The following is a 10,973-nucleotide window of genomic DNA, read 5'->3' on the forward strand; positions in this document are numbered from 1 at the left end:
AATTCAGCATCGCAAACACTGATCGACGCGGTGATTCGACAGATACAAATCAGTTAGGCAGCAGCCCAGCTAGATACAAATCTCCGGAAAACTTCAGACTACTGTGAATTTACAGCAGAGATGACTCTTTATAAAGTACTTAATAACCGTGTTTGGATGTGTAAAAGGGTTATTATGATTGCAATCACTATCCACACACACACACAATTCCTTCCAGTGCAAATGCAGTTATAGAACCAAACACTAGACTGGTGTCAGTCTAGTGTTTGGTTTGGTCAGCATGCATATTCTGTGTGTGTGCGAGCGGGTGCGTGCGTGGACAAACCCCGTTATACACAGCTTAGCCGTCGACCATGCTGTATATAAAAGAAAATGTTGCTAGCTCATGACCAACTGGTAGTGTTTAAGCATTGTCTTCTTACACTTTTCCAGCCACTGTGATGCCTTAAGTGTGTGTGCGCGTGTCCAGTGAGACCACACTATAGTACAGTATCACAGTATATGTGTATATATATATATATATATATATATATATATATAATATATACACACACACACATACACACACATTCCACAATGATGACAGAGGACTCTGGAACACTTTTAAGCCAGAAATACTGCTTCAAGGAATGTGTGTGTGTGCTTGTGTAAGTTTACATAAAACATGTATTAAACCACCCCAAGAACAGATACTAGGGAATTGTTGCGGTCTTCAATGTCCTCCAGCATTCAAAATACAGATACACACACACCCATGTATTGTACATACACAAACAGTATAATATTGTTGTGTGACAATTCACAGCATTCCAAATATTAAACAAACTATGGACATGCGAGGTGTCACACACAGGACACACACTTGCTATGTTACAGAGTATGAAAAGTAGGTCAATAAATAATCTCAAAGGTGTTTCTGTGTGTGTGTGTGTGTGTGTGTGTGTGCGCAAGTGATTTATTGCTGCAGATTTCTCCCTCCGCTATCCATCATCTCTCTCACTTCCTACAGCCACCCTTCCCTGTCACTGTGTGTGGGTGTGTCTGTTTGCAAGACAGAGGGAGAGGCAATGTGACACAGAGAATAGTGAGAAACAGTGACAGTAAAGAGTAAGACTGACTAACTTATGCTTCGTACTACGGCACGGCGGTGTCACTCGCCTAAAATAACTAGGCAAATGTACAGATTTGCAGACCGACATCGTCCTGTGACTAAGCATAAATTAGAGTTAGACTTGAGCAAAATAATGAGAGAGACAAAGGGAGACTGGTAGAGGGGGGCAGCGTGTGTGTGTGTGTGTGTTCACACAAAATCCAGTGTTATTTTAGCTGTGAGTAGGACTGTCATGATTACACATTTAAGTTCACGATTAATTGTCACACAAATAATTGCGATGAACGATTTAATTGTGTTTTTGGCATTGAATATTGAATACAAATTTCAATGTATGTTTCGTTTTGAGGCTTCATAATAAAAAAAGTCACACCCAGTGTGAAGTGGGCGGTGTGGTCATCACAGTGGGTCATCACAATGATGGAAGCTCACTTTAAAAAAAATGTGTTTTTTAAGTGCATAGTCCTATTTATAGGTTATCAATTTCATCATGTGTCTCGCTAGCCAATCACAGTGCTGAATAGAGTCAGCCAATCACAGTACAGCTAGGGGTGTACTAATGCTAGGGGTGTACTAATTATGAGCCAATCACAGTACAGCGAACCCCACTAGGGGCGGCTACACCGCCCAAAAATGCACAGGGCAGATATGACAAATAACTTAAATATTCAAAGAAATTACTGACATATTTAATAATTGAATGTAAAAAAATAGCAGAAATAACAGATCTACATCTAACTTGTAGATCAGTTATTTCTTTTTTTTCATATTTGAAAATGTGTGAACATTTTTCTAAATGGAAATTAGACGATTGTGTAATAATTGTGACAGGCCTAGCTGTGAGCAGTGTAAAATGGAAGTGAGTGAGAGATGGACTGATCTATAGAATGTGAGGAGGAAGTGGGTGGGCTTGTAGGTAACAGTTTGTTATTTGCTGCTCAGCTGCTGGAACTTCGGCTATGACAGACAGACACACACACACACACACACACACACACCCACAAAGAAAACAAACGCAGCATTGAGAGCAGGAAGAGAGACACTATTGTGGTCCATCTCTCCGCAGAGGCCAAGCCTCGCTGCCTGTATCACAAGCAGGCATTACGAATGGCTGCAGAAAGTTAGCTATTGTCCACACGCATTCAACAATGCAGTCACTGACTGACCAGGCTATTTGAATGTGTCCCGTTTCATTCCAATAATGCTCATTTCACATTTTGGCCCTGTAAATCAGCGGTTCTCAATGGGGACCCCCAGGGTCCTTAAGAGGATTCAAGGGCGTCCCCAGCTAAATGTGTTAAGCATCAAAACAAGTTTAACTAGAAAAAGTGCAGGTCTCCGCCAGGTCAGGTAGGTTATTGTGGCCTCCTGGTGGCGCTATAATAGGCCATTGTGAAAAGGGTGTCCGTTTCTTCTTAGGCCTTTCACGACAATCGGACACTGCATTCATGATTTGAGGCATTTTGTTCCAAAAATGTGTTTAGCTAAATTAGACCTGCTGGTGGCGCTATAACAGGCCAATGTGAAAGGGGTGGCATTTCTTCCTCAGCCTAGTGGGAATGTGCGTGTAAAATTTCACGGAAATCGCAAGCTGAGTGCATAATTTGAGGCATTTAGTTCAAAACGTTGATCACATGACTATAGAGATACTGTATACCGATTTGCATGACCTTTGGATAAAATCTGTAGGAGTAATATAAAGAAATTGGTTTTGCACAAATCGGCCTCCTGGTGGCGCTTTAACAGGCCCATGTGAAAAATTTGGGGCAAATGTTCTGAATTGGCATCCAGGGAGTGTGTGTGCACAGTTTCGCAGCGACCGGGCCAACGGTGCCAGAGATTAGCTGGTGACAGACAGACGGACGGACGGACGGACACACACACGGACGGACGGACAGGGGGTAAAACATACTCTCTCGCCATGCCTTACGGCCTGGCGGAGACAATAACTTTAAACCTAAATATACACATTAGCCATTTGAAAATAGTCGGTCTATAAGCTCACAACGTGTCTGTGAGCTAGTAGATCAGCCATTTTCCTAAATAAATCGTGAAATTCTTTTTAAGATTTTGAATATTTTTGAAGCATTTAACAAACACTTATATTGTTGTAAGGTTCTCTCTAGACCTATGCACTGTTAAACAGCCTCCTTGAGCAATTCACTGAACCTGTTCATATTATCAGTCACTCTGTACAACAAGAGAATTGGTGAGCACCAGTGCAATATAAATAGTTAGTATGCCTTTACTTGAAACTTAAACATGAAACCAGAGGTGTAAAGTAACTAAGTACAATTACTCAAGTACTGTACTTAAGTCAAATTGAGGTATTTTTTATTTTACTGGAGTACTTCCAATTTTCAGCACTTTTACTTTAGTTACTAGTTACTTTGTAGATTTTGATTATTATTACAAAACATACATGAACCACTTCAGCCCTAAATATTTCCCCATTTGTAGATCTGCTATTTTCAAAGGGTTTTTATACATTTGAAAACTTGTGAAATGGGACATTCTGCACAATGAGTACTTTCTATTTTTGGTACTTAATGCACATTTTGATACCAATACTTTTACTCAAGTACATTTTGAATTCCGGACTTTTACTTAAACGAGTATTTCTACATTAGAGTATTGATACTTTTACTTTAGTAAAAAATGTGATAAACTCATAGCATGCAAAAGACAGGTATAGAACCCCACGTCCTACTTAGAGCCCCCGATCTTTTCAGTTTTTAATCCAGTAAACCAACCAGACGGACGAGTTAGTTCATCGTCTTTGACAATGTGACGCGGCAGGTCGGACTGGACGAGACAGGTTGTTACACAAACATCCATCCATTCACACACGGAGTGCAGAATGAGGCCCACACGGCAACAACACATGGGCGCGTTCCTGCTTTAACACATTGATATTTCTGTTAAGTTTTACTTTGAGAAAACGGGAAACCAAAGCCGTAGCGTCGGAAGAACAAGTTAACCGTCTGAAACACAACAATAACCGCAGTTCAACGCAACTTCCTCTGAATGCGACACAGGCTCAGCAAGTCATGATCGGGTGACAACTTCAAACGTTTTTGGATACAGGATAGGTGGGCACTATAGGGACATCTGGGCACGTCGATGTAAAATTGGCTATTTTGTCCAAAATGTTAAAAAATATATATATATAATATTTGAAAAATGATATAAAAAAGGTATAAAGTATACATGATGTGGAACATGCACGGTACGTCATTATCAGACTTAATTTTATCCTCCAACTTCTTGTTTTTGCCCCCAAATGACTGCATATAGGAGGTTTTGTAGCAATTGTAGAAATATTAGACCATACTTGTCGAATGTGTAAGCATGGTCACATCATGTATACTTTACTTAAGACCATTTTACAAATATTCTATTTAACATTTTTAACAAAACATAACATCGAGGCCCAGATGTCCCTGGTGGTGCCCACCTATCCCGATACCATTCAAACCCTACTATGTTCTCCATCAGCTCGTATTTCTCTCCATCACTCCCCCCCCCCCCCACACACACCCACAAAACATAAACGCTCACAAGGCAAAGTTTCTCCAGAAACGTGCGACAACCTCCTCCCCCCCCGGCTTTTCGCCTTCCGACGGTGTCGTGCGAAAGCCGCTCTACAACAAAGCACGTATTAGTTTGTGGAGGGGCTACACATCACACATGATACCACACACACACATACATGATACATACAAACAAGCAAACAAACCCCACACGCACGAGGAAACCAAGCAACACACACACAGCCTACATGATGATGCACTGCTGGAGCGAGACCACACCTTAGACACTGTGGGGAGTCTCTGAAATAAAACTACAAAAATAGGATTGCATTTTAGGATTTAATCAGATTTACCTGAATCTTCTGCAGCCTAAAAGCACTGTTTGTTTGTTGTTGAGGAATGGATGAGATCAAGTCTCTCTCTACAGTAAATTGTGTGTGGATTCTTGTTCCAGTCTCTGGGCAGGGAGTCTAATGTTGGGCGGGGCCCAGCTTTGCCAGGTTTTGAGAGAGAAACAAGCAACCGTGTCTAGGAAAACAAGCCCAAAAGATGCAACTTAAGGCCACATGAGCACTTTTAAACCTATATCCATCGGCTATTTGAAAATAAGCTCACAACTCGTCGCGATGTGACGCGTTGTGAGCTTGTAGATCTGCTATTTTCAAAAAATCTTGAAAATAAATGTGGAATATTTGGAATATTTTTCTGAAACATTCTAACAACACAAATGCTCCCTAGCACAAAACTTGTTAATGAAAATATTTGAGAACCAATGGTTTAAATAAAATAAAAAATTGGAAGCAAGCCTAAATATAAGCAACCCGCAACTACCAATAAATCGCTTATAATAAGCAAACTTGGCAACACTGGGCACTACACAGGCAGAGTGGGCGGGGCCTTTACAAAAAGCAATCACAACCAATAGCGTCGAGCCCCATGTACGTCACTCATTCAGAAGAACCCCGCCCATCGCGGGGTGAAACCATAGAGTTATATATGTATGGGGAAACCTCAGAGGAAGCATGTATGATATTTACAGTGGTGGAAAAAGTACTCACATGTTTTACTTAAGTAAAAGTATCAATACTGCATTTAGAAATACTCTGTTACGAGTAAAAGTCCAGAATTCAAAATTTACTTGAGTAAAGTACAAAAGTATTGGTATTAAAATGTGCTAAAAGCAGAAAGTACTCATTGTGCAGAATGTCCCATTTGACAAGTTTTCTAGATCTAGAGTATATAAAATGTACGAAAATAGCCAAAATTTGAAGGCTGGAGTTGTATTGTAAGCTAAATCTACAAAGTAACTATAACTAAAGTGGCTAAATAATAATGGAGTAAAAGTACAATATTTGCCTCTGAGATGTAGTGGAGTAAAAGTAAAAGCATTGGAAATACGCAAGTAAAGTACTACTAATACCTCAAAATTGTACTTGTTGTTACAGTACTAAATTAGTACTGTAAGTAAGTACATGTACTTTCCAGTTACTTTCCACCACTGAGTGCAGTACTCACTAGACCAGTATGATTCTCAAATCTTTTTCATTTCAATGACCCCCATAACTCTGAGAGTGTAATGGAACCACAGAGTTACAGACATGTAAGGGTCCCTTTGGAGCACCAATCAAGAACCCCCTGAGGGTCCCTGGCCTGGACCCCACTTTGAGAACCACTGCAGTAAAGTAATTATTTAAAATAATTTTAAAAAAAAGTCATTATACACTGAGTACACCTGACAGCATCGTAACATCCCCTTCCTGTGGTTTTAGTAATACAGTACATACAGTAGTGCTGCCCTGACATGATGAATGGCATTTATGGGTCCACACCCACCCGTTACACTCTGACCTACTTACCCAACAGGTAGCGCCTACTTCCAAAATAACTAGGTGGTGTACTGTGTGTGTGTGTGTGTGTGTGTGTGTGTGTGTGTGTGTGTGTGACTGTGTGTGTGTGCGTGTGTGCATGCACGTGCCGTAGCCATATTATTTAGTACCTCACAGTGTGCCATATTGTATATATTTTGTTTTTCATCATGTACTTAACTTTGGTACTTTTAATTTGTCTTGTTGCTATACAATATCGAGCAGCCAAGACTAAAGACATGTACTCTCCTGTACCTGCAGGGATATGAAATAATCTTCTTGAATCTCATTTCCTTTTTGGTTTTGGGGACACAGGTATTGTATGTCAATTTCCATTCATCACTAGCCTATGTTTGGACCAACAATGTCATGTCATGAATGTACAAAACTACTTTACAAGGATTGTGAACCAAACGTATAATTCTTAACACCCACAAACAAGTTTCAACGCCCTGCTCCTGCCCGTATACCAACGGGAAAAACCACAGACCCCACTCTTGTATTTCTGTTGTTTATTGTTCAGTATTTATCACAGGCAATAATGTTCATCATAATAATAGTGCACTTGTCCTTTTTTGAATTATACAGACATATCTCTTCATCGTCATCATTATCATCATCATCGTTGTTGCCCTCGCTATCATTGTCAAGTTTGCTGATGTCTCGACCCCCTCGAGCTTCCGATTTGAAAATCGTCTTCCTTTTTTCCCCCAGGGAAGAAAAATAACTTTGTTCTACCGTATGAGGAGTTGGGGGGGGGCATGGTGCTGGGGAAGATAGTAAAGGAGGAAACAATGAAAGAATGAGAAAGAATGGATGGATGGATGGAGGGGCAAGTGTAAACGATGAGATTACAGTCTTTTACAATCATTAAGTGCAGAAGAAGAAGAATGAATAATGATGACAAGAAGAAGAACGGTACGGTGACTACAGTGTCGATAAAAGATAGTGAGCGATATATGTAGATACAGACAGTATACAATGGATGAAGATGGGTAATGCATGTGTATACAAATGTATACATTGTCTAGCCTTTGATGTATGCAATGTATAAAAAGTATACAGTGGATGGGAGTGATTATATGAGGGGGTGAGGTATATTCAGTGCATGGAGGGGTTACAGGCTGGAGGGTGGGTGGGTGGGTGGAGTTGAGGACTACTCAGGATTCGGGTGGTACAAAGAGTGAATGGAAGGCTGTGTGCATGTGTGTGTGTGTGTGTGTGTGTGTGTGTGTGTGTGTGTGTGTGTGTTTCGCGGGTGGGGGCAGAGAATCATTTGAATGGGTTGAGAGATACTGGCTGCAAAGCAGGGATGGCTGGAGAGAGAGAGAGAGGGAGGGACAAGAGAGATTTTCTTTGTATAGGAGAGGCTGGAGAATGGGACTGGACCACGATGGGTGTGAAGCATTATGGCTGTTGTGTGTCCAAGCCTGCTGTTGAGTTGATGAACAGATTTCTGGGCAGAATCTATTTTTACTAGTTTTTCTTTCTTTCTTTCTTCCTCCCTCCCTCCCTCCCTCCCTCCCTCCCTCCCTCCCTTCCTTCCTTCCTTCCTTCCTTCCTTCCTTCCTTCCTTCCTTCCTTCCTTCCTTCCTTCCTTCCTTCCTTCCTTCCTTCCTTCCTTCCTTCCTTCCATCCTTCCTTCCATCCTTCCTTCCTATGCACTCACTTCACGTCTCTCTGTTACTAGGGTGAGAGTTGAACACGACTCTGGCCTTTGCATAGCACTCTCTTCATTACGTGTGTGTGTGTGTGTGTGTGTGTGTGTGTGTGTGTGTGTGTGTGTGTGTGTGTGTGTGTGTGTGTGCGTGTGCGTGTGCGCGCGCGTGCGTGCGTGCGTGCGTGTGTGCGTGCGCGCGTGCCTGCCTGCACGTGCATCTTCTTTACCAGCGGGTTTGCGTGGAACTAACACCGCTCTGCACAACCCCGACCCCTGACCTTTCATACATTAGCGCCTCACAGCTGGCAGCCACATGGGGCCATCTGTGGGAGCTGAGAGGAAAGAGAAGGAAGGGAAGCTGATATTATAAACCTCTGTCCAAGTTAACTTTTTTGCAACATTTAATCCTAATTCACACTGGATATGTGTCTAGACTGTAGCCGTTTTTGCTCCAGTGTAAATACACAATTGAAAATAAAATGTTCCTAATCCATCAAAGGTTAGTTTTAGGTAATCAGATTTAGGGGTGCAACAGTTAATCAAACTGATCGATTTAATCGATTCTAAAACATTTATTTATTTTAATAAAATTGATTCTGAAAAATAATTGAAAATTGACCCTTTTATATAAAAAAAATTACAATAGCAAAAATAGCAAATCTACAAGCTCACAACATGTCGCGATGAAACACATTGTTTGTAGCTCGGCTTGTAGATCGGCCAATTTAGCTATTCCTGTGTGACACTGTTCTACGATTAAATATAAAACAGGGCTTAAGTGGTTAATCAGACTAATCAATTTAGTCAATTATTTAAAAAAAACTATTATAATGTTTTTGTGTTGATTCTTTTATATATAAAAGATGCACTTCAAGATTATTCAATTAATTAAAAAGTAATCAACAGAATAATCGCTAAGAAAAAAATGAATAGTTGCAGCCCTAATCATATTTCAGTTCTACTTGGGAGTCTGCACACCTGAAGCTCAGTCCAGTGAGAATGTATGTTATGTAATGGGTCCTAAATTGTTGGTATGTATGCCTTTGGATATTTCTTATTTATAGATGACATTGTTTTAAATAAATGACCATATAATAACATGAAAAGTGTGTGTGGTGTGCATGCGTGCATACGTGCGTGTGTGTGTGTGTGTGTGTGTGTGTGTGTGTGTGTGTGTGTTGGTGTGCGTGCGTGTGCGCGTTGTGCATTGTGCATGTGTGTGTGTGTGTGTGTGTGTGTGTGTGTGTGTGTGTGTGTGTATGTGTGTGTGTGTCCGTGCCTAATTTTTTGTCTTGAAACATGAAAGCTCAACCAAACAATGACAGAAACAACCTGAAAAGAATATGTTAGAACCACAATAATATGTGATTGGTTTCAGCGTTGGTTTCCAAAATGTAATAATAATAATAATAAAAACACTGTATAAGGTAATGAAGGAATGTCAGTCAGTTGCTGTGCAAACTGTACGATGACTCAAGAAATCGTTTGTCCTTTTCACCCACTCTCTCAGCAAAAAGTGAACAAATTAACCAATGTTGAATAAATAAATAAATAAATACATCTCAAATAAATGAATATGATAAATAAATACTATTTAAATCACCTTAAAAAAGTTTTTTAACATTCACTCGCTTAGCCTCATTCTGTTCTGATGGCGTCAAACACCGAAACATAAATAGTGCAAAAAAAAACAAAAAAAACAAAACAAGAGAAACACAGGAAAACAGGAGAGGAAAAACATGGTGGGTTTTCATTCTTTTTTATGTGGTAATGGCTCTGAGGAGTAGCGTTACAATGTTCCTCACTCTATAAGTCTGTCTTCTCAGATTCCTTTTCCTTTCTTAAAAAAAAGGAAAAAAGAAAAAGAAAAAAAGTGACTTGTCTTCCCTTCTGCTGTCAATTTCAGGCAGACAAAATGTGTTGAGTTGTGTGTAAGGGGCTATTATAATCATCATTCACCTTTTCCTCCTTTGTTCATTCAAAAAGTAAGCTAGGTAGGGGGGGTTGATTGTTTTGAATTGTGTTGGTCGTCCCATTAACTGTCCTTCTTGAGTTCACTCAACTGATTTTAAATATTGACCTGTAGATGACTGTTAGTTCGTTTTTTGTTTGAGTGCACTCAAATATTTCCCACCCTCTTCCAGTGAGCTTTAATGGTAGTAACTTCCTCATCTTGTGAGCCTATGTCAAACCCCTCCACATTCATTTGCTACCACTAGGGTTGTCTGACTAAGCCATACTTCATGTTTTCTCTGTCTATGCATCGACACGGCAAAATCCTGGGTGTTAATTCAACCCTGACAGTTGAATGAACGCACAGGGCACTGCTGTGTGTTCCTCTGTAGCACAGAGAGTGTTTGTGTTTGAGGATTTCAGTTCACCCATGATGCATGAGGTTTCTTTCAAACGGGGGCTATATCTGATGAGCTAGCCATCACTTCTCTTCAGTAAAAGGCAATACGGTATCATAGCTATATGTTTGAACCTTGTTCTATACGATCATCGCTTGACATTCATGTTTTGTTTTGTTCCTCATTCGTCAAGTGAAGCGGGGGGGGGGGGAGTTATTGTGTTGATGTTCAAATAGTGGTGGATCGGTATCTTGTGTGTGTGGACCACTTCATATCCAATCACACAATTTTTCTTGCAATAGAGTATTATGGTCGCTGGGACATACCGGTAATTAGGACATTATTTTAAATAACATCCTGTCATAATATTTATACACTATGTTCCTCTTTCCTGACCCAGTGGACATTCTGTTTTTGGTGTTTTGCTTGACATAAAGTGGTTGTCCTTTGTAG

General features: G+C 40.4%; 1 protein-coding gene across 2 annotated transcripts in view; it reads right to left on the reverse strand.

Moving 5' to 3' along the window:
* cpt1a2b (carnitine palmitoyltransferase 1A2b) overlaps positions 1–5,109 on the reverse strand; it is a 45,826-nt gene extending 40,717 nt beyond the window's left edge. For both annotated transcript variants that reach the window (XR_013934356.1, XM_080447720.1), the window contains exon 1: positions 4,998–5,109. The gene's annotated coding sequence lies outside the window, so the exon portion shown is untranslated. The remainder of the gene's footprint in view (positions 1–4,997) is intronic.
* Between the last annotated feature and the right edge of the window lie 5,864 nt (positions 5,110–10,973).

Source organism: Gymnoscopelus braueri (genome assembly GCF_963280865.1).
Source record: "Gymnoscopelus braueri genome assembly, chromosome: 13".
Taxonomy (NCBI): Eukaryota; Metazoa; Chordata; class Actinopteri; order Myctophiformes; family Myctophidae; genus Gymnoscopelus; species Gymnoscopelus braueri.